Source organism: Rhagoletis zephyria, unplaced genomic scaffold (assembly GCF_001687245.7).
Source record: "Rhagoletis zephyria isolate East Lansing unplaced genomic scaffold, Rhagoletis_zephyria_1.1 Rzeph_scaffold_00209, whole genome shotgun sequence".
NCBI lineage: Eukaryota > Metazoa > Arthropoda > Insecta > Diptera > Tephritidae > Rhagoletis > Rhagoletis zephyria.
Genome location: NW_016157293.1, coordinates 282,676 through 308,141, shown reverse-complemented (window position 1 = coordinate 308,141; position 25,466 = coordinate 282,676). Strand labels below are relative to the sequence as shown.

Below are 25,466 nucleotides of genomic sequence, written 5' to 3'. Positions count from 1 at the left end.
TTACGGGCCTTTACGCGTTGGCGACGGCGAGTACCGCAGACGATGGAACGATGAGCTGTATGAGCTTTACAACGATATGGACATAGAGCAGGGAATTAAAATACAGCGGTTCCGCTGGCTTGGTCATCTCGTTCGAATGGACACCGACGCTCCAGCTCTGAAAGTATTCAACTCGGAACCCGCTGGTGGTAGCAGAGGAAAGGGAGGCCCCCACTGCGATGGAAAGATCAGGTGGAGAAGGACTTGGCTTCACTTGGCGTTTCCAATTGGCGTCAGTTGGCACAGAGGAGAAACGACTGGCGTGCTTTGCTGAACTCGGCCAAAATCGCTTAGGCGATTACAGCGCCAAAAAAGAAGAAGAAGAATGAATTTTGATTAGTTAATGCCTTTTATATTTTTTTTTTTGTAATGAGACATGGATAAGAAAAATCTTGCAACCTACATACCTACATAAATACATATGTACATATGAATGTACCTTAGACTATGCTCAAAATTTATTTTACATATATGGGTGTTTCCTGCGTTGCGGACGTTCCGTTTGGAAACACTTTTTTCAATATAAAAACTATAGTAGGCTCTGAATGAACACAAATTTTTTGTTATGAATAGTTATCATCAGGGAACGGATTTTATGGAAATTGCCTTTTTTTCTTCTAAAGAGATAGAGTATATTCGATTAAGAATGTCCACGATTTAGCTTTCCCTGATAGCATTTGATGTTGCCTTTTTTCGCCTTTTTTAAGATATTTGCCTTTTTTTTGCCTTTTTTAAGATATTTGGCTTTTTTGCCTTTTCTACCTTTAAAAAAGTGGTTATAGCATTTACAATTTTTTTTTTAAGATTAAAAAATGTACACATTGCCCATGCGGCTTATAGAAGCGCAAAGACCTCTTGCCAAATTGGTGTTGGAAAAATTCAAAGCCGTTTTCTCAGCTAACGAAGGCTTGGAGACAATAAGGGGTGTGGATAAAATTATAAAGGGCGAGGAAAACGCCCTTATTTTTGATAATATGAACGTTTCAAACGTTCCTTATTTAAATTGGGCTCCACTTGTATCAGTTTACGTCGAGCACACATTTAGTATATTCAAGGCTTTTCTTCGCGAAAATCGAATGAAAATGTTGCCAGAAAACTTCAAAATGCATCTTGTGGTTCAATGTTACTACAACTATACATATTAAAGTTTTATGAGTTAGAAACCCGAAAGGATAAAATAGTCAAAGATTCAAAGTACAAATTTTTCATATAATGAAACTAGTTCATAGTTTTTCTCTTTTTACTTGTAATATAAACATTTCTAAAATAAATGTATTTTTTGATTGTTCTTCGTATTTTCTGTCTTTTTAGTGCCTTATTTTGCTTTTTTTGCAATACCTAGTGCCTTTTCCTGCCTTTTTCGCTATTTCGTTTTGCCTTTTTTGCAATACCTAGTGCCTTTTCCTGCCTTTTTCGCTATTTTATTTTGCCTTTTCCAGCCTACTTCGTTATTTTATTTTGCTTTTTTTATAGGTTTTTAGGTCCTAAAAATCCGTTCCCTGGTTATCATCAATACCTATCTGAAATCAATAAAAATATTTTCCACAAATGTTATATGGTAAGTGAATAACGATTAAAAGTTCCCGTTCGGACGTTCCCAAAATGGAACTCGTATCGAAGATGACTGATGATTTATGCTAAATTCTGCGAATCTGTTAATGCTACAAAAAATGATGTATGAATGGTAGTTAGAATAATAAGCAGCCATAACCATTGCGTCAACTCAAACTTCCTAACGATGTTTAGTAGCTGCCAAAAACTGTTCGAAGTTGTTCGGACGTTCCCGTTCGGACGTTCCGAGGGATAACATTTTTTGGTTAAGAATTTAAACACACTCATTTTTTTAATGCAAATATGGGGTTTTATTGTAAATAATTCTACATCTACACGAAGGCCTTAATTAACGTTCGTAGAAGTCATTTCTTCGTACAAGCAGACGTACATATCGACACATCCAAACCATACTATGCTAAGTCTGACTAAGTCTAAAAGCACAGACAGACGGCAACGTTGATCCGGATAACGGCGCAATTGATCTAATAAAAATTGTGCCTTGACAGACGGTAGTAATGCGGATTTATGAGCCGCGAGGTCGTAGGTTCGAATCCCATGGCCAGTAGAATATTCATTTAATTTTTTTTATTCATTCAGTTATAACTTCTAAATTTTTTAAAATTGTTTTTAGTTAGTTGTCTTTGACTTTTTTAGTAAAATCAAACTCCAAAAATTGAAATTAACTAATAATAAAATAAAAAATGTGAAATAAAATAAAACAAACGAAAATAAAATAAAGTAAAATTAAATATATTAATCAAATAAAATTTAAACAAATTTAAGTAACAATAAAAACAAAATTTTTTTGGAAATCGCTCCAACCGAGGATTGAACCTGGTACGCAGCCCTCACCACTCGATTCCCGCGGATGAAGTAGTTGGCTGCTTTGTTTGCGTATTTGTTTGCTCAGAGAGCGTAGAACACAATGAAAATTCAAAACTAGCATGGACCTTGTCGTCGGTAATGCAGTCACCATATTAATACAAATAAGTTCTTATTAAATTTCAATAGGATTCCTATCTGAATTAGTATGGTTACTGCATTACCGATGATAAGGTATATGTGCATGATAGTTTCGCTCTATCTCTGTATTCTACGCTCTCTGAGTTTTGGTCAGTGTTGTCATCGAATATTCCCTTGATCCGAGGTAAGTTTGGGAATCTTCTCTAGGACTTAATTCGGATCAACTGTAGTTAATTCCCGAGATAATTCCGAATTAACGAGTTGATCTGGATCCACGCTGCCGTCTGTTTATGCTTTAAGATGACATAGCATAGTATGGTTTGGAGGCGTCGATATGTACTATGTCTATATACTGTTACTCACAAAATTGAGTAAACGCTTTGTTTTTGTTAATATTCGCAATATTTTACATGCAAAATTTTTTTTTTGTTTTGTATTGAAATATGACTTATATTTAGCAAGCCCCATTTAAATCCAAATATGAAGCTGTGTAGGAAAATTATGACAAATCTGCAAAGCAAACTTTTTAACACGAATTAAAAAAAAAAAAAAACAGTTATGCAGTTTTGTAGTCCATTTAGTTTTAGTACAATAATGTGCGAATTTCAAATGTATAAAGAGTTCTCAAAAATCATCGCGAATTTTTAGACATTTGAAATTTGCACATTATTATACTGAAACTGATTGGACTATAAAATAACATACATACCTGATTTTTTTAGAAATTCTTGTTAAAAAGTTTGCAATTTTGCTGAAACTTTGCAGATTTTTCATTATTTTCGTACACAGTTTCATACTTGGATTTCAATGGGGTTTGCTAAAATATAAGCCATATCTTAATATGAAATTAACAAAAAAATTTTGCAAATACTAACAAAAAAAACCGTATACTTAATTTTGTGAGTAACAGTACCTACATAGAAAAATATGAACAAAAGTTATTTGAAGCGTTCGGACGTTCCGATTTTCAATATACTTACAATCAGGGACCGTAACAGTTACGACTTTTTTCAAAAAAGTCAAAATATAATAGTTATTTTTTGACTTTTATTCTTTCGGTCAGAAATAAAAGTTAAAATTTGACTTTTATTTTTTAAGTCAAAAATAAAAGTTAAAATCTGACTTTTATTTTTTCGGTCAAAAATAAAAGTTAAAATTTGACTATTATTTTTTAAGTCAAAAATAAAAGTTAAAATCTGACTTTTATTTTTTCGGTCAAAAATAAAAGTTAAAATTTGACTTTTATTTTTTAAGTAAAAAATATAAGTTAAAATTTGACTTTTAATTTTTAAGTCAAAAATTAAAGTTACAATTTGACTTTTATTTTTTAAGTCAGAAACAAACAAATTGATTATGCCATAATAATAAAAATGTAATGGAAATATAAGAAAAATAAAAAAAAATTTAAAGGCAGCGGCAACACTGATGACAATATTATTTTGCCGTTATTTATACGGTTGTTATTGTTATTGTTATATCATTATTATCAACTCTTCTTTGCCTTTGCTTTGCATATCCGTAAACAGTTCATTTTAATGCAGTTGACAACGTGATTTTTTTAACTCATTAATTAATTTTTATTGATAAATCATGGGTCGTAAACGGAATATTTTAATCCGCGAATATTACATTGAGAGTGGTGGAGAAAGTATGTGTAAAATATGTAAGAAAGTCATCAATGCTGGAAGCTTAACCAATTTAAAAAGACATTTGCAAAACTGCCATGCAGACATGTATACGGACTACGAAAAATTGAGCAAACTTTCAAACAAGGATTTAAGTAATGATGATTATCGCATTAAATTTACAGTGGAAATGTCCAAAAAGGAGGTCGTAGATGCTTGCATTGGTATGATCACCACCGAAGCACGGCCTCTGAAATTTTTTAATTTTAAGGCTTTCAAGACTTTAACAAATCCAATTTTTAATGGTTTAAAAATGGAACCAATAACTTCAAGAAATGCTATGGAATTTATTACCGAGAAATGTGATCAAATAAAACAGTGCATAATTAATAACTTAAAAGGAAAAATTGTTAGTTTGAAGTTGGACACGGCCACACGAAATGATCGGTCTATATTGGGAGTGAATGTTCAATTAATAGTAAATAAGAAGATCGTAATTTACACTTTGGCTATGGTTGAACTAAAGAAAAAACATACTGCTCTAAACCTGCAGGCAGTAATTGAGAATATACTTAGAAACTTCCAGATCAACATTAAGCAAATATATTCAATTACGACAGACAGTGGTAGAAATTTAGTAAAATGTGTGGAATTACTTACGCAAAATGAGAGTGAAGACAGTCAAGATGACGAAAGTACGTATAGCAATGCGGAAAAAATTACGGAAGGAATTGTGTACGAGAATGTTGTGTCAATAAAATGCGCTGCCCACACACTTCAATTGTCTGTAAAAGACTTCTTATCTAAGCAAAATCAAAGCTTGATTGGAAAAGCTCGAGAATTATCTAAGCTGTTAAGAACTGCTTCATTTCGGTAAACTATAACTCTCAATCGCGAAATATTAATCTTATTGCTTTATATATTTCAGCTTCACAATTAAGAACTTAAAATTGCCGAAACCCCAATTGGACGTCCCAACACGTTGGAGCTCAACTTTTACAATGTTAAAGAGTGTCTTAAAATTGAAAGATGTTTGCCTAGATAACGAAGCTGTATCCAAGCAACTGAATTCTGAGGAATGGATGGAAATAGAGACTGTCATATCTGTTCTTACTCCTGTGCACATCTTAACTTTAAGTTTGCAAAGAAGTCAATTGCTGTTGGGAGACTTTTATAAAGCATGGCTGGAGATGATGTTTGACTTGGAATCTAATATGACTGAAATTAGTAAAATTCTCGTTGAATGCATCAAGTCAAGGCAGTCAAAATTGATGAAAAATGATACAATGTATTCAGCTTTATTTCTGGATCCAAGATTTAGAAGAGTTTTGTCGAAAGAAAAAATTGGACGCGCAAAAAAACATTTAAAAAACATCATCCTACAAATCCAAAATAATGAACAGGTAACTATACTAAATTTTGAAAGTTGAGATTTAGTAATACACAAGAAAATTTTTATTTATTTATTATTTTTTATATACACTAGACTTGTCTTAATCCACTACCAACAACATCCAGTAGTGAGTCATTCCCATTTCATGAGGCAACAAACCAAAGCAGCTCCTCAAAATTACGAATTGGACTCTTAGACATGGAGCTATCAGATGCGTCGTCCGATGAAGACGATGGATGTTCCAAAGATTTCGTTCGCAAAGCATTCATGGAAATTGACTCATACAAGGAGAAGCGTATTGACGTTGCTGTCGACCTTATGGAATATTGGGAAAACAAAAAATTTTTATATCCCCGTCTAAAGGACTTGGCATGTATTATTCATCAAGTACCTGCGACACAAGTTAGTGTAGAACGCGCGTTTTCAGCACTTAAGATTGTTCTCAGCGACTTGCGCTACAATTTGTCTGAACAGAACTTGGCTGCTATATTAATGGTGAAATTGAATTCTGAGTCATTGCAATGAAAGAGTGAACAATTTAATATTGAAATAAAGGAAATTAAATGTAATTCGTATTTTCAGAGCAAAATATGCAAAACACCAACTCCTTAACTTTCTAATACAAATACAACATGTACTTATAATTCTAAAAATAAAAACTGTGTTAATATTTAATTAAAATTTTATTTAACTTTTTTAACATCTGCTTTCAATAGGAACAAAATTCAAATTTTAACTTTTATTTCTGACTTAAAAAATAAAAGTCAAATTGTAACTTTAATTTTTGACTTAAAAATTAAAAGTCAAATTTTAACTTATATTTTTTACTTAAAAAATAATAGTCAAATTTTAACTTTTATTTTTGACCGAAAAAATAAAAGTCAGATTTTAACTTTTATTTTTGACTTAAAAAATAAAAGTCAAATTTTAACTTTTATTTTTGACCAAAAAAAAATCGGTCAAAAAATAATTATTATAAAGTGACTTTTTCATAAAAGTCTAAAAAATTAAAGTCTTTTAAGTTTATTATTCCTTAGCATAACAGCATCAATATGCTGTATTCAAATATCTGATAGACAAATTATATCCACCTGACTTTTTGATTAAAATTTTAAAAATAACTGTTATTTTCGGTCCCTGCTTACAATCGATAATCCTATAGCTTTCCGAAAAAAATTTTATGCGACTGGCAAGAGTAACCGAAACTAGCTTTATTATTAAAATTTTGACAAATGAAGTAAACGCTACGACTCTTTTTTTTACATGTAAATTATATTGTGCGTCCGAACGCTTGAAAAAAGCACAATTTGTAATTTAACTTTGGACCGTTCCTAATACATTTTTACGTTGTTTTTGTTGTAAGGCTTACAGAACATAAGCTGTACTAAATTTTCGTATAGATTTCCAATTCTTTTTAATCGTGTGCTACAATTATGAAGGATTTCAGGAAGGTATGGTTTCTCCGAAAAAAAGAAAAATTAAAAGTGTAGTTGGAAAGCCGCAAATATCTTGAAATAGAATGGACCAATTAGTCCAATATTTTGGTGGATGAAAGACAAAATATGTAGTTATCGATTGGCATCTATAAACTTTGTCCAGGCAAAATTCTATTTTTTTTGTCTTGGTTGACACTTTTCAGGAAATATGGGAGAAAATGCGTAGCACCGTCAGCAAAAAAAACATCAAAAATCTACACGGACTTTAAGAAATTTAAAATTTGCACATTATTATACTAAAATTTAATGGGATATAAAACCGTATGCTGGATTTGGATAATTACTAATAAAAAAGTTTGCAATTTTCAAGAAACTGCAAATACTCATCAATTTCGTACAAAGTTTGAAACTTGGATTTATATGGTGTTTGTTAAAACCTAAGCTATGTTTTAATACAAAATAAACAAAAAATATTTAATACGAAAAACATTGCGAATATTTAAAAAAAAAATCCCCTTATACTAAATTTTGTTAGTAATAGCCCAGTTATGCATACTTGCACTGCTATACCATTTTTACGTAAAAATCAAAACCCAACAGAATTCTACATGTTAAGTGCTATGCGTTGGGTAACATCTTACACGCAAAGCCCATTTAAAAGATTCTTATGTGACAACTCTCATGCAAAGCTAAGTATGCATAACTGGGCTATAAGAGCGTGTCCTTAAAGATTTCCTTTAGAGAATTTGGCATTGTTAAGGAGGATACCTTCCCTCTAGTAAACCAAAACTAGTGCGTACAAGTTGGAAGAATGCAGCAGCACTAACAGCTTCTTTGGGTTTTTTTTCACTTGCCGAGTTTTACATAAACCTTTTTTTAATATTCGCGAATTTCGTACACACATATGTATTAAATGTATAAACGCAACGCCAGAATGGCACTGTATGCAACTGCGTTTATGCAAGTTCACAAATATAAAAGCATATTTAAGCTACTAAAGGGTCAGCTTAGCAGGTATAGGTTAATACCGGGAGATATATGCAGAATATGAAACAGGTAAACAAAATGTAAGAATTTGTGCTTTCCAAATTATTAATTAGTGCTTACCCGCGTCAACCCTAACTCTCATTGTACGCTTTTTCTATTCATTTACCAGCTGAATAATATCTACAAAGAGATCGTGCAAAATCGTCGCAATGTACGCAGAAGATGTGAGTAGTCCACTTGCAAACAGCGTTATGTGATTTTATAATAGAAAGCCATAAATTAAAAAAAGCGACTACGACAACAAGCAACATTTAAATTGAATCTTTTTTATTATTACCTGAAAACTTGGATAAATAAGAGCCTTATAAAATTCTAACATAACATAACATGACATAAGATAACATTAACAGTCTATACGACCTAAAGCAGTTTTGTAAGTTCATCAGAAGATGTATAGTTTTGAAAGTTTATAAATAAGTGTGATATCGACTTATGGAAGAAGAGTTACCATTTGATTATATTTTTTTTCAGAATATAAAAAGATTTTGTACTGTGTTGTTAGTGGACATGAAACTACTATAAAAACTGGTACGTAATCCTCCAAAAACTAAAAATCGAAAAAATTTTACATACCGCACTTTGCAAGTGGACTACTCATGTAAGTACATCTAAAAAATCACTTAAAATTTTTTAAATGTATAATTTTGTTTAAGTTGATATAATTATAAATAAGCATATTTTTATATTCTTATAGAATTTAATGATGGCTTCCTCAGCTAGCAACGATCTGAATACATCCAGAATCCGAGGTCCAGATGAGAAATTTTTACCCAGTTATGAAGTATTAAAGTAAATGAGCGATATGTACATACGCACATATGTATGTTTTTTTCTGAAGTCTGTTTTTATTTTCATTAAGTGTGCATGTAGGAATGAATTAAATTTTAGTTATTGAAAAATGTTGCTTTTCTTACTTACAATGAAATACGTATGTAAATATAAGAACGATTTTTCTTTATTAAGCAGTTATGGAAAAATCTAATTATTGGTAATTTTCAATAAATTATTTAAAAAAAAAACATGGTAAAACCATATATGTAATACTCCTATATTGGCAGTAAGAGCTAGTACCGTCCGAAAACACTACAGTACAGATATATCAATAAACACGTACGAAAGAAAAGGAACACATACGTTTATAAATAAACATGTACACGACACATTTACAAAAACGCCACTCAAGTACACAATACATTGACAAAAACAGTACTAGACTGTCCCGCTTTGATTTCGGAAAGCTTACACATTGAGATGTTAGCTTACTATCAATATAGAAGTATTACATATATGGGTAAAACATACATATTTACATGGCATTTTTTCTAATTCTTTTGCTTCCGTTTATCAAAAGGCAAATATTTTGCTTTGCGACTGTGTTTCTTCAGATATTCGCACACTCATCGGCGGCAGTACAACTCTCTGGTATCTCTTGGCACAACATGTGTCTCTTTATTTTTTTACCAAGAAAGCAGTTCTCACTATTCTCTGCACACTCATTCATTCATCTTGCTTGCTAAGGGTTGAATGAGCAAACAGCAAGTTTCGTAGAATACAAGGTTACGACATCAGCCATGGCCGCCATCTTGATGACGTAGATGGCTCAATTTTTGGAGTTGCCAGATTCCTAAAAAATTATCTTATAAAAATACACTATTTTAGTCAAAAATACATCAAGTTTTATTTCAAATAAGTGTAACCCTGATATTTACCGTTTGACAATTTGCGTCGAAGTTTGTGCTTTTTTCTGCGTCTTTGAGTTTATTTAAATTACCACAAATTTAAGTGCGCTGTTTTTGATTGCAAAAATTACACTAAAAAAGGTAATTTAGGTTTTACCGTATGTCTAAAGATGAATCGCAATTTCAGTAGCGAAATTTTGCCAATGTTATGAACGCTTTTTCAGAATAAAATCACCAGCAAATTTCAATAACCATTCGATTTACATTTTATTTGTGACTATTGTACGAATATTATTATGTTAATACAGTTTCACGTGAAGTTATAAAATTTTACGTTGTTATAATAAGCTTTGCCACGATTTTATATCAAAAATGCCCATTTGATTAGGATTCCTAAAATATGCTATACCGCAACTATATTTTCTGTGTTTTGTTTACTCTCCTTCTTCGTAAAACATTTCAGCCAATCAGAACTCACTTCGCAAGTACGTCATTGGTGGAAAACAAATTTTTGACAGCACCATGTCATAACCTTCTATTCTATGAACCTTGAGCAAACAGTGTGGAGCACAAACGACTGTCTCATAAATGCCAACCACTACATTCATGCAGCTGTCTAATATTTATGTATGTACATAAAAGCTCGGCCAAACACTAACATATGTGTAAGCGCCAATCTGTTATTATTATTATTACATAAATAAGTGAATAAATAGATTCTTGAATGATTTTTTGTTTTGTAATGTTATTTGTTTATTTATTTTTTTTTTTTGTTATTATAAAAGTTTATCAAAAACATTTGTTCTTGAATTAATTTATATTCAGGTAGTTTTTATTAACGTATCAAATATTCCCTATTGAACGTATCAAATATTCCCTATTGATTCTCCTTCGCGAACGAGAAGCATAAAACAAGTCCAGATCGTTCCCGTTCGCGAATGTTAGGTAGAAAACGTTTCCGCTTTTGTTCTTACGCGTATGTATTGGTAGACCGCACGCTGTTTGTTCATATATGTAGCTATCATGATTCAATAATACAAGGTTGGATAAATATTGAGATTTGTGTCAATCGACTGCCTTGTAAGGTTGCATCTGAGAAGGAAAGAGAAAGCGGGTAACCATTTTATCCCCTTTTGTGAAAAGGTAGTGGGAAAAGTAGTGTGGTAGTGCTGAAATGGGTTTTTTTTTAAATTTAATTGAATATATGAAGCGGATTTCACTGATATACACAATAGACAATGAATTAACTTTTTTATGGTATAATAAACATGCCATATAGATATTAAAATGAAATTAATGAATATTCACATAAAATTCTGACCAAAGAAAAATCGTATCGACAACTATTCCCAAATATTATATATTAACAAAATGAATGGAATTCAAACAAATCCTTTATTCAAAGAGACTATATGAAGAAATATTCAAATAGTAATGAAGTAATTGATATATCCATATAAATTAATCTATTACAAATTAAATTTATTGCATTTAAAAATTACATGTAAAATATCTTGAATTGAATTATATTTGGTTTTTTACAAATTTAAATTTTTTTGTAATGTTATCTACTATTTTCTACAATCAGTCTTGCTAATCATTATATTGGTTACATTTAAAAGTTACATCTTCAATATCGTAATTGAATTACATTTAGTTTTTTACAAATTTAAATTTTTTTGTAATGTTATCTACTATTTTCTACAATCAGTCTTGCTAATCATTATATTGGTTACATTGAAAAGTTAGATCTTGAGTGTCCTAATTTAATTACATTTGGTTTTTTAATTAAAATTTAATTTTAATGTTTAGTACTTTTTTCCAATCAGTCTTCTTAATCATAATATTGGTTACATTTAAAAAATATGTCTTCAGTATCGTAATTTAATTACATTTCGTTTTTTAAACATGTAAATTTTTGGAAATGTTTCTACTATTTTCTCTTATGAGTCTTGTTAATCATTATAATGGTTACATTTAAAAAGTAGACCTTGAATATCCTAATTTAATTACATTTGGTTTTTTAATTAAATTTTAATTTTAATGTTTTGTACTTTTTTGGGTGTTCTATAGATGAACGGTTAGTACACTAGACTTTTTCCACTTATTAAAACTTACATACAAAACACCAGTATATCGCACACCGTCTTCAAAAGAGTCACACCTCAAAATTTGTAATTTTTGAAATTATGCACAGAGCTTCTATTTAACTTTCAGCAAAAGCTGCAGAAATTTTTTTTTATAATTTGTTATAAAAAAAACCTAAGGTAAAGTCACCCTTGTCCATGTGATTACCGTGTGCTAAGAAATAGTTTTTCGCATTTTCTTACAAACGTATTATTTGAGTTGTGACTCTTTTGAACACGGTGTGCGATATTGTAAAGGTCTTGCGCTAAAAGTGGGCTGCGCTACGATGATGTGGAGCTTGCGGGCAGGAAAAAGTTGTACCTGCGATCAGATTAGAATCCTGGAAGTATATAAAAATCGCTGGACCAGCGAATGTAGACGGACACACAAATGATCCGGACCTGCACAAGAAAATATCTTTATTAATATTTGTACTTTCACTTTTATGGGGTGGTATACATACTTGTAAATATGCAAAGGCTGCAATAGGGAGAATCCCTGCTCCAGCGAATGTGGACGGACACACAGATGATCCGGACCTGCACAAGAAAATATTTTTTATTAATATTTGCACTTTCACTTTTATGGTGTGGTGTACTTACTTGTAAATATGCAAAACTTTACTTCTTCTAAAACTCTAGTTCTTTAATACGAATTGTGAATAACTCGGAGGCTCTGCAAAGAAATACATATGTAAATTATTGCTTTAATTCAAAATATTTCCATTATTTTAGATTTTTTGGCATACTTACTTGAATTTGCGCAATAAGAAAATGAATTTCCACAAAACAATCGATGAAAATATCGGCAGTGTTGCCTGTTGAACTTTTTATGCGAACACAATATTTCTCCTTGTATTTTAGTAGTAGTTTCCATAAATCAAAAAAGAAAGCAACACAGGCTAAGGCAGAATGCGGGAGCGAGACAACTGCCAGGTTATCCAACCTTGTATTATTGAATCATGTGTAGCTATAAGTGGCATCGATGCCTTCGCGAACGTTCACTGCTGTCGTTCTCGTTCATAAGTGAATGTAAATGCTACGTCAAACATTCGCGGAAAATTGGTGTGGCTAGAGATACTATTCAATGCGAGGACAATTTTGTTAATTGCATAAGATTTGCACCGTTAATTCGATTTTCAAAAATGAGGTGTCAAATGAAAGGGCTTAGACGAGAATCAAAAGAGCAAAAGAGAATATTTGATACGTCCACGTGGTTATAAGTGGGTGGTGTCACGCCCATTTAACAAAAATCAATAATCTTGTGTCTTGTTAGATGATTATTGTAAGTTGGCATCTTTAGTTATTGATAGATCCGAGTTTTCGTATTTCTGAAATTTACCGTTATATGGTAAGTGGCAGTAAGTGTAGTCCGATTTCAAAACATTTCAACATATTGATTTTTTGCGCCAAGGTTGCGAAATGTGCCGAAAGGTAGAAATTGATAAACCGGGTACCGAGATACAATATGTAGGCGTAAGTGGGCGGTGCCACGCCCATTTTCCAAAAATTTCTCTAAATATCATTTTCTGCTAAGAGGTCATTGCATATATCGATTTTGAGTAAATTAGCTTAAATAGTTACAAATTTTTCGCAGTTTTCGTATTTCTGTAAATTACCGTTATATGGGAGGTGGCGTGGTTCTTGTCTGATTTCAAAGGTCTTTCTTAGTGAGGGCCTTAGCAATGTGTGCACCGAGTTTGGGGGGGATCGGTAAAGGGAATACAGAGATACAGCATTTCATCATAAGTGGGCGGGACCACGGTCATTAAAAAAATTTCATAACTGTCTTATTTTATGCCAAAATTCTACTTCAAATACCAACTTTCAACAGTTTGGATCCAGTATTTGCGGAAATATCTTGGTTTTTGCGTATTTCGAAAAAACCGCTATATGGGAGGTGGGCGTGGTTATTACCCGATTTTGCCCATTTTCAATCCCAACCTACCTTGGATAAAGTGCAACCTACTTACCAAATTTCGTAGACACATCTAAATTTTTCCCTCGAGTTATTGTGCACACAGACGGATAGACAGACATGGCTTAATCGATTTCTCTTTTCATTCTGAGCATTTATGTATACATTTGTCTTTATCCATCTCGATTCGTTTTGGCTGTTACAAACAACCGTTATGTGAACAAAGTTATAATACCCGTGTGCATAGCGATAGAACGATACGAGTACCGAGTACAGTACTGAGTAGTATCGGGAACTCGATACTTTTTGACAAGTACTGAGTAAGTATCGCGAATACCAAAAAATATCGAAGTTTTAAGAACTTTTTTTAAGTAAAAAAAATAATAATTCTTTCAATTACGAAATGTTTGAAAATTACCCAATAAACATTGTGGCGAACGTTAGAAAATTATCTTCGATATCCAATATGAATGTCGTGAAAAGTAACATAACTCTAATTTACTTCACCACTGTCAAAGCCAAAAAAAAAAAAAAAAAAAACCTAGAAATACGGATAAGTTTTGAACTTACATATACTCCAATCATAAAAATTAATACATATTTTGTTCTCATGAGCTACTGGTAATCGGTACAGCGATGAAATTTTTACACACCATAGAAGAGGGGGTAGCGGTCATTTCAACATTGGGATTGATTAAACATTCTTAAATAATTGGAGAACGAATCTCTTGCTTCACCTTCTATAACGAATGGGTAAGAGGATGGTATTCGACACGATAAATTGACAATTCTCTAGCATATCAGAGCCTTCCTTAACGAATGTATTCGACCCTCGTTGTGAATTCGGAATCCAGCCCATTATCGAAGAAAATTTTTATGAAAGAGAGCTTCTATTTCCTTTGCAGAATGGACTTCACCGCATTTGTTTCTCATTTTCTGCATTTGCATTTCATTTTAAAAGTAAAGTGGTTTATAAATATACGCCTCAAACCATGATACAAATATTTAAAGGTAAAACCGCTCGCTCAATTCGTCCGCCATTGGGTTTTTTTACGTTTGCTAGCATTTTGAGTTTACTCTCTCGAAATAATTCAAATGTCAAATAGATTCAAAATAAACAAATGAAAATTTATAATTTGAAAATTTATTTATTCAAATGTGGGAAGAACTTAAAGTTTTATAGAAGGAAAATGAGATGCTGCTTTAGCGGCTGCAATACCGTTTTTACCTGCAAGCAAAGCAGTATAAAGTTCTTTCAAGTTCCCGCAATTACCCTGTGTACGCAAAACTTGATCGAGGTTGGTGGTGTTAAGGCAGCGGATTTTCCCCAAGGGCCTATGTACGCTAGGCTCATTTTTTGCCACACCACTGTGACTTCAAGCTTAAATTTTCTTAAATGTATGCCAAAATCTTCGCATTAGCATGTGGGCAGAAATTCATTGCACAATTGCTAACATTTATTTATTTACATATGTACATACATACATACATATGTACATATCTATGAATGTACATTCAAATTTTAATGTTTCGACAGAAATATATTTCTTTGGTTTGAGTGAAAATAAAAACAAACAAATGAAATGAAAAATGCTAGCAAACGTCAAAATTCCCAAAGCTGGCTCTCAGCGATTGTACCTTATAAATCATATATGTAATACTCCTATATTGGCAGTAAGAGCTAGTACCGTCCGAAAACACTACAGTACAGATATATCAATAAACACGTACGAAAGAAAAGGAACACATACGTTTATAAATAAACATGTACACGACACATTTACAAAAACGGCACTCAAGTACACAATACATTGACAAAAACAGTACTAGACTGTCTCGCTTTGATTTCGGAATGCTTACACATTGAGATGTTAGCTTACTACCAATATAGAAGTATTACATATATGTTATAAATATTTTTATCATGCCTCAAACATTTTAGAATATTTTCTCTTAAAAACTCTTTGCTACAAACGATAACTTTACACTTGTAGAAGTAAACTTACTGCAAGTTTATTTTAAAACTTATTTTAGAAGTGCTTCCTAGATCACATTTCAAGTATTTAAAGCAGTGTATATTTAATTTACAAATACACTGAGGGACATAATGCATAGTAATCATGAATACTTTATATTTGATCATCGTTTAAAAATTTTCGTACTTAAAAATAATATTTTCATACAAAACTTTACTACGCACGTATTTGACTGTTCACATCTTAGTATGTATATATAAGTGTACATACCAGAGTTCGGCAGTGAATAGCTCAGCTTATGAATATGCTCACATGCTCGTGAATCAGCCCATTGTTCACTCAAACTTGCTCTCACTAAAAAATGTTACTCTCTCTCAATTGCTTGGCTTGCTCACGATCCAGAAAATAAAGGTCGCGCCATTCGCGGACCGCTAACCCTCTCTTCGTCGATTTGACAGCATCCACCTAATCGCTGACGTCATGAAATACTTTTGTTTACATTCTCTGTTGCCAACTTCATGCTTTTCGCACCAAATTTAGTGGGTATTCAAAACGCGAAAATTTTTGAAGATACCAAATTAGAAAATCTTAAAAAAATGGAAGCAAAATTTATGGCAATCGTAAGCTTGTAAACTAGTGAGCATGAATTAGAAAATCTTAAAAAAATGGAAGCAAAATTTATGGCAATCGTAAGCTTGTAAACTAGTAGCATGAATATCTTTCACAATTGCTTATCGCTTCCACTTGGCTTGGCTTGCTTCTCTTTATGCAATTGTTTGAGAGATTCATTGTTTACCGCTAGATGAGTTAAGTGGCTCATAGTTTATTCATGAACACATACACAAATTCAGCGCCTCTGCAGTTTTGACAAGGAAGACATGATACGAAACTCTTTTTCTCATGAGAGCGCTGGGAAAAGGTTCTTTTTTATAACATCCCTCAATATTGCCACAGCAGCGAAAATCATATTGGGAGATTTATTGAGCAAATTTTTGTGAATTTTTTTATTTAACAAAACAAGCAAACGTTTTAGATTTTTAGTATCTTCTTGATTAGTTGGTGTTAAAAATTACCATATAAAATGTTTTTTCTTGAAAACACTATCTTTAAGCATAATTTTTTAATGTGTTTGCAGGAAATCCATTGGAATTAAATCGGTGTATTTTGTGCGTATCTAGTGGCAGCTCGCTATTTTGCTTGTCAGCTGTTCAGTCCAACTTTATTTGACAGTGCTGCCAAGTCAGAAAACGAGTTTAAGTTAGATTCTCGGAAGCAAAATGAGAGAGTTTCATATCATGTCATCCTTGGTTTGGCTTTGCGCGCAAGACCGTTTGCGACGTTGAATACATGCAGACATGTGAAAAATTATAGGGGATGACATTTTGACCAGCTTTGACTATTTTTCTTTTGTTTGTTTAGTGTTTATTAATTTTTAAAAAAATATAGCTCATTATCTTACATAAAACATATATGTCGAAATTTCAAACTTTGAGGAAAAATTAAGAAAAATTTTACTACAAACTTTTTATTACGAATTTTGAGATAATTTTAGTTTGCAGTTTTATACCCAATTAAATTATAGCTGAGAAAGTAAAAGTCTAATTTGGCTAAGAATTCGCGTTGATTTTTAATAACTTTTTTTTGGGGGATTTTGTTATTATTATGGGTGAACCCGTCAGCAAAAAAAAAAAGAATATGAAAAATCAACGCGAATCTTAACCAATTGAAATTTGCAGTTCCTTCATCTGGAATTTAGTAGGCTAAAAATCTGCATACTTAGAAATTCCTATTAAAACGTTGTTGTTGTTGTAAAAATGTTCCTGCTTTTCTTTGTTTTAAATTTGGACTTATATGGTTTTTGTTAGATATTTAAAAAATTAAATAAAAAGTGAACCAACATAAGAAATATAGCCAAAACTGGTCAAAATGTCGTGTCCTTATTGACATGACTATATCGATCTCTAACCGTATAGATACCTCCGGCTAAGAATATTAGATTGAGACAAAACCTGCGCTGATTCGTTTAAAATAAAGTCTTCGTGAAAAAGTATTTTCTTGTAAATTTCGGTAGAATATATCCTTCTGCAAACATTTTTTTTCGCATTTTTTCAACTGTTTTTAATAGTAGTTTTTATGTTAGAACATTTTTATTTAAAAAAAAAAAAGAAAAAAGTGTGTTTTTTTATATCATTGAACTGACACGTGATTTTGTTTTAATTAATTATACTTGTTAGCCATTACAAAAGACTGAAACCTAGTTTTATAAAATATAATAATCTATTACACGACTATATTCCTGTAATAAAGTGTGATTTATTTAAAAAGTGACCTTTTTACACAAGTTTTTTTTTTTAATTTTACCCCAAAAATGTAAATACCTTTATTTCAGGAAATTCCCAATGTATTTTTAAGTTAAGTTTTTAATTACATTAATTTCATTTTAAAAAAATGTACTAACTTTGAGTTTTATTAATTTTCGTCTATATTTGTGTGCCATTAAAAAATGTTTGTTTTTTATAATAAAGGAAACTAGTAATAATCCCCGAAATTCGGCGTGCTCCGTGGTCTAAAAAATCTGCATATTTCTTTATTCTAAAAACCACATGCATTGGTATTTAACTTTAACTTTGGTATTTTGGCAAGATCATGCTCTACTCAGTACGTATACATAGCTGGCCATGCGTAAAGCAATCCCCTTGTTAGGGTCTTACCTTACATATTTATTGTTATTGCGAACCAGTGATGAAATTGATGGTACAATTGTACTTTTTTGGTACATTTTGGCTCCCAAAAGTACATTGGTACTACATCGACATTTTTGATACAATTTTGTCAAACTACAGCATTACGACAAATTATGTCGAAATACCACTTGTGAATAAAAATAAAGTCATCTTTTTCCTACTTTATACAAGTAAATGAGTGGTGTTTATTAAAAACGAAAGACTTTTTAAAATCATCAAACAGTTGCTGTTATAATATAAGCAACTGTTTTTTTGTACAATTTTTGAGTAACTTGCACTTAATAAACGTACTTGTATGGTTTTGTTGATTAACTTGAATTATTGATTTGTGCTGGAAACTTAGTGTTTTCATGGCCTTTTTAAACTGTGCATATGTACAAGTACATATAACGTTACACATCCAAGTCCACAGACGAAATTTTTCCAGATTTTTGGTGCAGTACACACTGGCTGAACAATACAATTTTTCAAACTAAAGTAGTGTGATTAATTAATGCCGATAAAGTTAAAAAGGCATTTAATATTAACGAGTAAGACTAAATATTTGCGGAAAGTTACCAGTTTTTATGCAAAAAACACTAAAAATAAGATAATTTCCAATGTATATTTATTGCTTCAGGGGTTTCAACGATTTTCTTGCTTTTATGCTTTCGTGAAATTATACTCTTAGAAAAAAAAAAGTGTAAAATATTTCCAGAATGTCACTTTTAGGTGGAAAAGAATTTTTTATTTAATTCGCTGCTTCTCCAAAAGTGTTCAAACGGCATATATGGGAAGTTGTTGCCGAAGAAAGATTAAACAAAACGCCTGCCTCCCAGAAAAAACGCAACATTAGCTTATCCCATAAATGAGTTTTAAAAAGATATGCAAATGTTATATTCTGGAAAATATTTTACAAAAATGCAAAAATAAGAACAAAAATTAATTTTTGAAGAGCCTGAAAGCAGTTTCGTATTCACGTCAGCAAACGATTTTAAAGGATAAAATTATCAATCAACTAATTCAAAACCAAAACATTAACTCCTTTTCTTAATATTTTAACATGTTTTCGAAATTAACATCAATTCGATACAAACGATGGATGCCGGTCAAAAAAAAAAAATAACAAATACCTGCCATGTACACTTTGTTTGGAAATTATCCATATATGTACATAGATATCAGAGCTGTAAAATGATTGAATCAGTAGGATCTGCATTCACTTGGCACTCGTTTCAAAATGTTGATTGTTTGGCTGTATAAAAAAACCTCATTCCTGAGTGGCTTAAATTATTTTGAAACAAAAACAAACGTAATGTGTTGTTGAATGGCAGAGTTCCATTCAGTATAGAATGTGAATGTACCAAAAGTATTCGCAATCATCGTGATTGTAAATTTTGGTTGAATGCAAGCAGTTTTGATCATTCAGTACTGCACTGAAAAAATATGCCTTGAAGAAAATATTTATAGGAGAAAATAGTCGTTTTACTTCTGCTTTTCTACTACTGCTACATTTTGGTAAAGCATTACCTAAGACCAGAAGTACGTACCAGCTTTGGATATTCTGTTAATGCTGTTTAAAACCAACTGCATGTTTTTGAAGGAAACTTGCAGTCAATTTTATTTAACGAACTCAATTTTTATTTGTACAAAGGGCGTGTGTGAATCGGTAACAAAGTTCTATGGGGAAAGCTGTTGAATAATATTTTTACTATGGTGAGACAGTTTTGACAATCTGCTGTGTGAAATTAAATCTTTTTTGACAGCAGTAAATTTTTGATAACCGCAGACTTATTCGGAATAAACTATTACAAATTGAAGTGAAACTAATATTTTAAGAAAACATCTACCATCACTGATTGCATTTCATCAATTTAAGCTTTTGTTTTTCGAAAAATTAACACAGCAACAATCTTTCCGATTGTCAAAATTTTCTATGCATTTGTCAAAAATTTCGCTAGCCTCATGAGCTACTGAAATTTTATTCACCTCATAGTTGTCAAAAATTTACTTGCCGCAAACTTTGTTACTGATTCACCCACGCCCAAAGAGATATTTTTATTTCTCAATACCAGGCGCTCATACATATGAAGTAGCAAGCTTTCTATATGTATAAATTTGTCTGTAGAACTTTTAAATACATTTTTTTTTGTAGAAGCCTTTGAACTGTACAAAGTAGAATTTTGGAAATTTAAAAATTTATACAAACAATTTTGTTTGTAAGAGCGTGTGTGAATCGGTAACAAAGTTCGCGGCGAGTAAATTTTTGACAACATGAGGTGAATAAAATTTCAGTAGCTTATGAAGCTAGTGAAATTTTTGACAAATGCATAGAAAATTTTGACAATCGCAAATATTGTTAATGTGTGTAATTTTTCGTTAAATAAAAGCTTAAATTGATAAATTGCAATCAACGATGGTAGATGCTTTCTTAAAATATTAATTTCCTTCAAATTGTAATATTTTATACCGCATCAATCTGCGGTTATCAAAAATTTATCGCTGTCAAAAAAGATTTCATTTCACACAGCAGATTGGGAAAACTTTCTCACCATAGTAAAAATATTATTCAACAGCGTTCCCTATAGAACTTTGTTACCGATTCACACACACCCTAAAAATAGAAAACTTGTTACTTCACATGCATGAGCGCCTGGTATTGGGAAATGAGAAGATCGTTCTTTACAAATAAAAACTGATCATAATATTCTAAAAAAGGACATTATATGTATGTGGATAAACCATGGACTGAATGATAAAAGCTGCTATCATTTGATGGTTGTTATGCTTGATTATTTCATGTTCTGCAGATTTTCCAATCTTTAAAAGAAAAAAATTATAGATACTAAAATCAACAACAACGGAAATTGAGACCGGCACTCATAAAAAGTCGGAAGGGCAGTTGCCCAGACACCATGGGGCCCATGCGATGCAGGGTCCCTCTACTAGCCACGACGTGGCCAACACTAGTGGGGTACGTAAGCCTCTGGCGATGGCGGGGTCAGGCGTATCCACAAAAGCGGAAAGGAAGAGGGTGGGGGAACCGAAACGGGATTTTCCCGGCACCAGTGAAGGCAAACCTGGCTTGCAGCTTGCAGCCCCAGGGGGCGCCAGAGCTGATGCGCGGGCCCCGCCTCCCCCTACTCCTACTGCATTTACAAGGCCTGATGACAGGCCACCACCAAGCGCAGCCATTGCTAAGCACAGGAAGGCTGCCATGAGGATCTTGAAGAGATCCGCATTAACCCCGGACCTATGTAGCAGGGCGCTGCCCTGTCACGTGGAAGAGATCCGGTCGGAGATAGCGTGGGCAATGACGATAGTGCCCGACTATCAGCTGCCGGTGCTCGGAGAGCCACCAGCTGCGGAAAAGCGCAATAGATCGATGGAGGTTGCGCAAAATAAGTCGAAAAGAGCCAGGACGCAAGGCCCCACCTTTGCTGAGGTAGCCAAAAATCGGATCCTCCTGGGTGTGCTCGATGAGAACCAGGAAGAGGAATTGGCACTGAGAGCTCATTGGAAATGGGTTAAAGCGGAATTGGCGAACATCTGCGTTAGCGTGCTTCGGGAGCACCCCGGACCACCTCCGATATGCCGGGACGCAGGTTGGTTCCAAGGCAACGTCAAGATCGTCGCGTGCGACGATGAATGGTCTGCGGGCATGTACAAGAAGGCTATGGCCATGGTAGCAGGGCGCTGCCCTGTCACGTGGAAGAGATCCGGTCGGAGATAGCGTGGGCAATGACGATAGTGCCCGACTATCAGCTGCCGGTGCTCGGAGAGCCACCAGCTGCGGAAAAGCGCAATAGATCGATGGAGGTTGCGCAAAACAAGTCGAAAAGAGCCAGGACGCAAGGCCCCACCTTTGCTGAGGTAGCCAAAAATCGGATCCTCCTGGGTGTGCTCGATGAGAACCAGGAAGACGAATTGGCACTGAGAGCTCATTGGAAATGGGTTAAAGCGGAATTGGCGAACATCTGCGTTAGCGTGCTTCGGGAGCACCCCGGACCACCTCCGATATGCCGGGACGCAGGTTGGTTCCAAGGCAACGTCAAGATCGTCGCGTGCGACGATGAATGGTCTGCGGGCATGTACAAGAAGGCTATGGCCATGCTGGGAGAGGTCTACCCCGGAGCGATGCTACGGGCTGTGGACTTCAAGGACATCCCATCCAGGCCTAGAGCAAGGGCATGGATACCGGCCAAACCGACCGAACCAGAGAGAGTGCTTGAGATTATAAGGCTCTTTAATCCCGAGTTACCCTCTCACAATTGGAAGGTGGTGCGGCTAGAGCATATCACAAAGGCGACTCGTCAGGCGGTCCTTTTGCTAAATAAGGAGTCGTTGCCACTCCTCGAAAAGACTGGGGGCGTCATCAATTACGGTTTCGACACCGCAAAGATAAGGGTGTACACGAACGACGTGAACGCAGCAAGAGGCAACGAAGTTGAGCCGGAAGCAGACAACAGCGAGGATGAGGTGGACGAGGAATCCAACCAGGCCAATCCGATGGATGACCTGGCTGGTGGATACGCCTCATCTACATCCTCTCTGGGAGTCGACCATATCTTCCGGCAATACACAGAAGAGGAGCTGATGTCAGATGACGACGAGGCGAACTCAACAGTGGTGGAGGGGGTGGGAAGGTGCGGCCAACATGGTTCGCGTCCTCCAGATTAATCTCCACCACAGCAAAGCAGCGTCGGCTGCACTGCTGCTCCAGCTCTCCAAGGGGGCAGCAGACATCGCCCTCATCCAGGAGCCTTGGGTGATAGGGCATAGAATATGCGGGCTGAAGTCGGCAGAGCACACTTTGATAAGTGGAGCTACCATAGGTAAACCAAGGGCCTGCATCCTTGTAAGTACCAAACTAAAAATATTGTTTCTTCCTCAGTTCAGTGACGAGGACACCACCACCATCAGTCTGGAGGCGAACGGACGACAAATAAGGCTTGCCTCGATGTATCTGGCACATGACAGGCCTGTTCCAACCCTACCGGTCGAACATTTAGTGGAGCGCTGGGACGGGGCCCTGATTCTAGGAGGTGATGCAAATGCACACCATAGCACATGGGGAAGTGGAGACATCAATGAACGGGGTGAGTCACTCTTTGAATTCATACTAAAATCGAACTTAGTTATAAGCAATAGGGGTAGCGAGCCTACCTTCATAACGAAGAGCAGAAGAGAGGTCCTGGATGTTACCCTCGTCTCAGAAGATGCGGAGGTCATGATCAGGAACTGGAGGGTGCTTGATGAGCATTCCTTCTCTGATCATCGCTTCATCCAATTCGACTTAGATGGGGTCCCGTCCAAGGTACCTGCCAAAAGAAATCTGAAGGAAAGCCGACTGGCATAAGTACAGAAGAGAGCTTGACAAGCGGCTCTCAAGAACCACACTAGCAATTCCAGGAAACTCTAGGGACCTAGATAGGCTGGCAAATCGCTTTACTGCGGCATGTGGCAAGGCTCTGGATCAGGCCTGCCCCATGGTAAAGCCGAGAGGCAAAAAGAAACCACCTTGGTGGAGTACAGAGATTGACGAGGCCCGCAAAAATTGTCGTAGAGCCTTCAATCTCGCAAAATCCTCGGGAGGCGATATGCAATGGGAAATCCATAAGTTAAACTTGAAAGATTACAAGAAACTACTAAGGAAGAGCAAGAGATCCTCATGGAGGAACTTTTGCAGTGGTATGGAATCCGTATCAGAAGGGGGGGAGGCTCCAAGGTCATAGCGTATGCTGACGACCTTGCGGTGGTTGTGAGTGGAAAATTTCCACAAACTCTTTGTGACATTATGCAGGACAGACTAAGGTTAATCGAGAGATGGACCACGGAGAAAGGTCTGGGTGTTAACCCAGAAAAAACGGACCTGGTGCTCTTTACCAGGAAGTACAAAATCCCCTCACTTCAGCTCCCTGCCATAGGCAATAAGATTCTGAAGCTAGGGGAGTCTGCAAAATATCTAGGCGTAGTCCTGGACAAAAAGCTTAACTGGGCGCAAAATATACAAGAGCGTGTTAAAAAAGCGACGGTAGCCCTCTACAGCTGCAAGGGGGGCGATTGGGCGTAGCTGGGGGCTGTCCCCTAGCATCATGTATTGGTTATACACGGTAGTTGTTAGGCCGATTCTATTATATGGGGTCTTGGTATGGTGGCCAAGTCTCAACAGGAAATCTACAACTGAAGCACTCCAAAAGGTGCAAAGAACTGCGATGCTCTGCATCTGTGGGGCCCTGCGCACAACTCCATCGGAGGCTATGTGCGTGCTCCTCGATATTTTACCAATTGAAATTGTTGGAAAGCAATCAGCGGGGTGTGCCGCCTTGAGGTTGAGGGAACTACCAGGCTGGAGGGACACTCAGGAAGGCCACACCGCAATCTTAAAGGACGTAAATATACCGGACACGGATTACTGTGCACCAAGGTTGAACTTCACAAAGAGGTATAGGATTTCCATTCCAGATAGAAAATTCTGGTCAGGAAGGGCTCCCGATGACAATGGATCACTCCACCTCTACACCGATGGCTCTAAGCTAGACGGCAAGGTAGGAGGGGGGGTCTTCTCGGCCCGACTGGGGCTGGAAATATGTTTTCGCTTACCCAACCTCTGCAGCGTCTTTCAAGCTGAGGTCGCTGCCATACAGGAAGCGGTTGAACACCTACGTACAAGAGAAGTCATTTATAACGATATCTTCATCTACTCAGACAGTCAGGCCGCACTCAAAGCGCTCGACTCGGTCACATGCAGTTCAAAAACCGTAGCGGACTGTCGCAGATCTCTAAACGAGATGGCTGAGCAGTCTGCACTTCACTTGGTATGGGTTCCGGGGCACCGGAACATACCAGGCAACGAAAAGGCGGACGAACTTGCAAGAGAGGGCACATCCGCTCCACTTTCGCAGGCCTGGAAGGGATTAGGCATGCCGCTCGCTACCTGCAAGCTCATTCTAAGGGATCTGTCTCTTAAACTAGCAAGGGACAGGT

The 25,466-nt window shown here is 35.1% G+C and overlaps 1 protein-coding gene and 1 long non-coding RNA gene across 3 annotated transcripts in view; both read right to left on the bottom strand.

The window, feature by feature from the left end:
* The window catches only part of LOC108358120 (uncharacterized), a 310,350-nt gene that overhangs the window by 31,407 nt on the left and 253,477 nt on the right, over nucleotides 1-25,466 (bottom strand). The gene's annotated exons all lie outside the window — the stretch shown is intronic.
* LOC108358122 (uncharacterized) lies at nucleotides 11,477-12,789 on the bottom strand. The gene is made up of 4 exons (XR_001846712.1): nucleotides 12,616-12,789; nucleotides 12,466-12,538; nucleotides 12,327-12,402; nucleotides 11,477-12,264 (listed from the first exon to the last, which is right to left on the bottom strand). It is a non-coding gene; the product is annotated as an uncharacterized LOC108358122 (long non-coding RNA).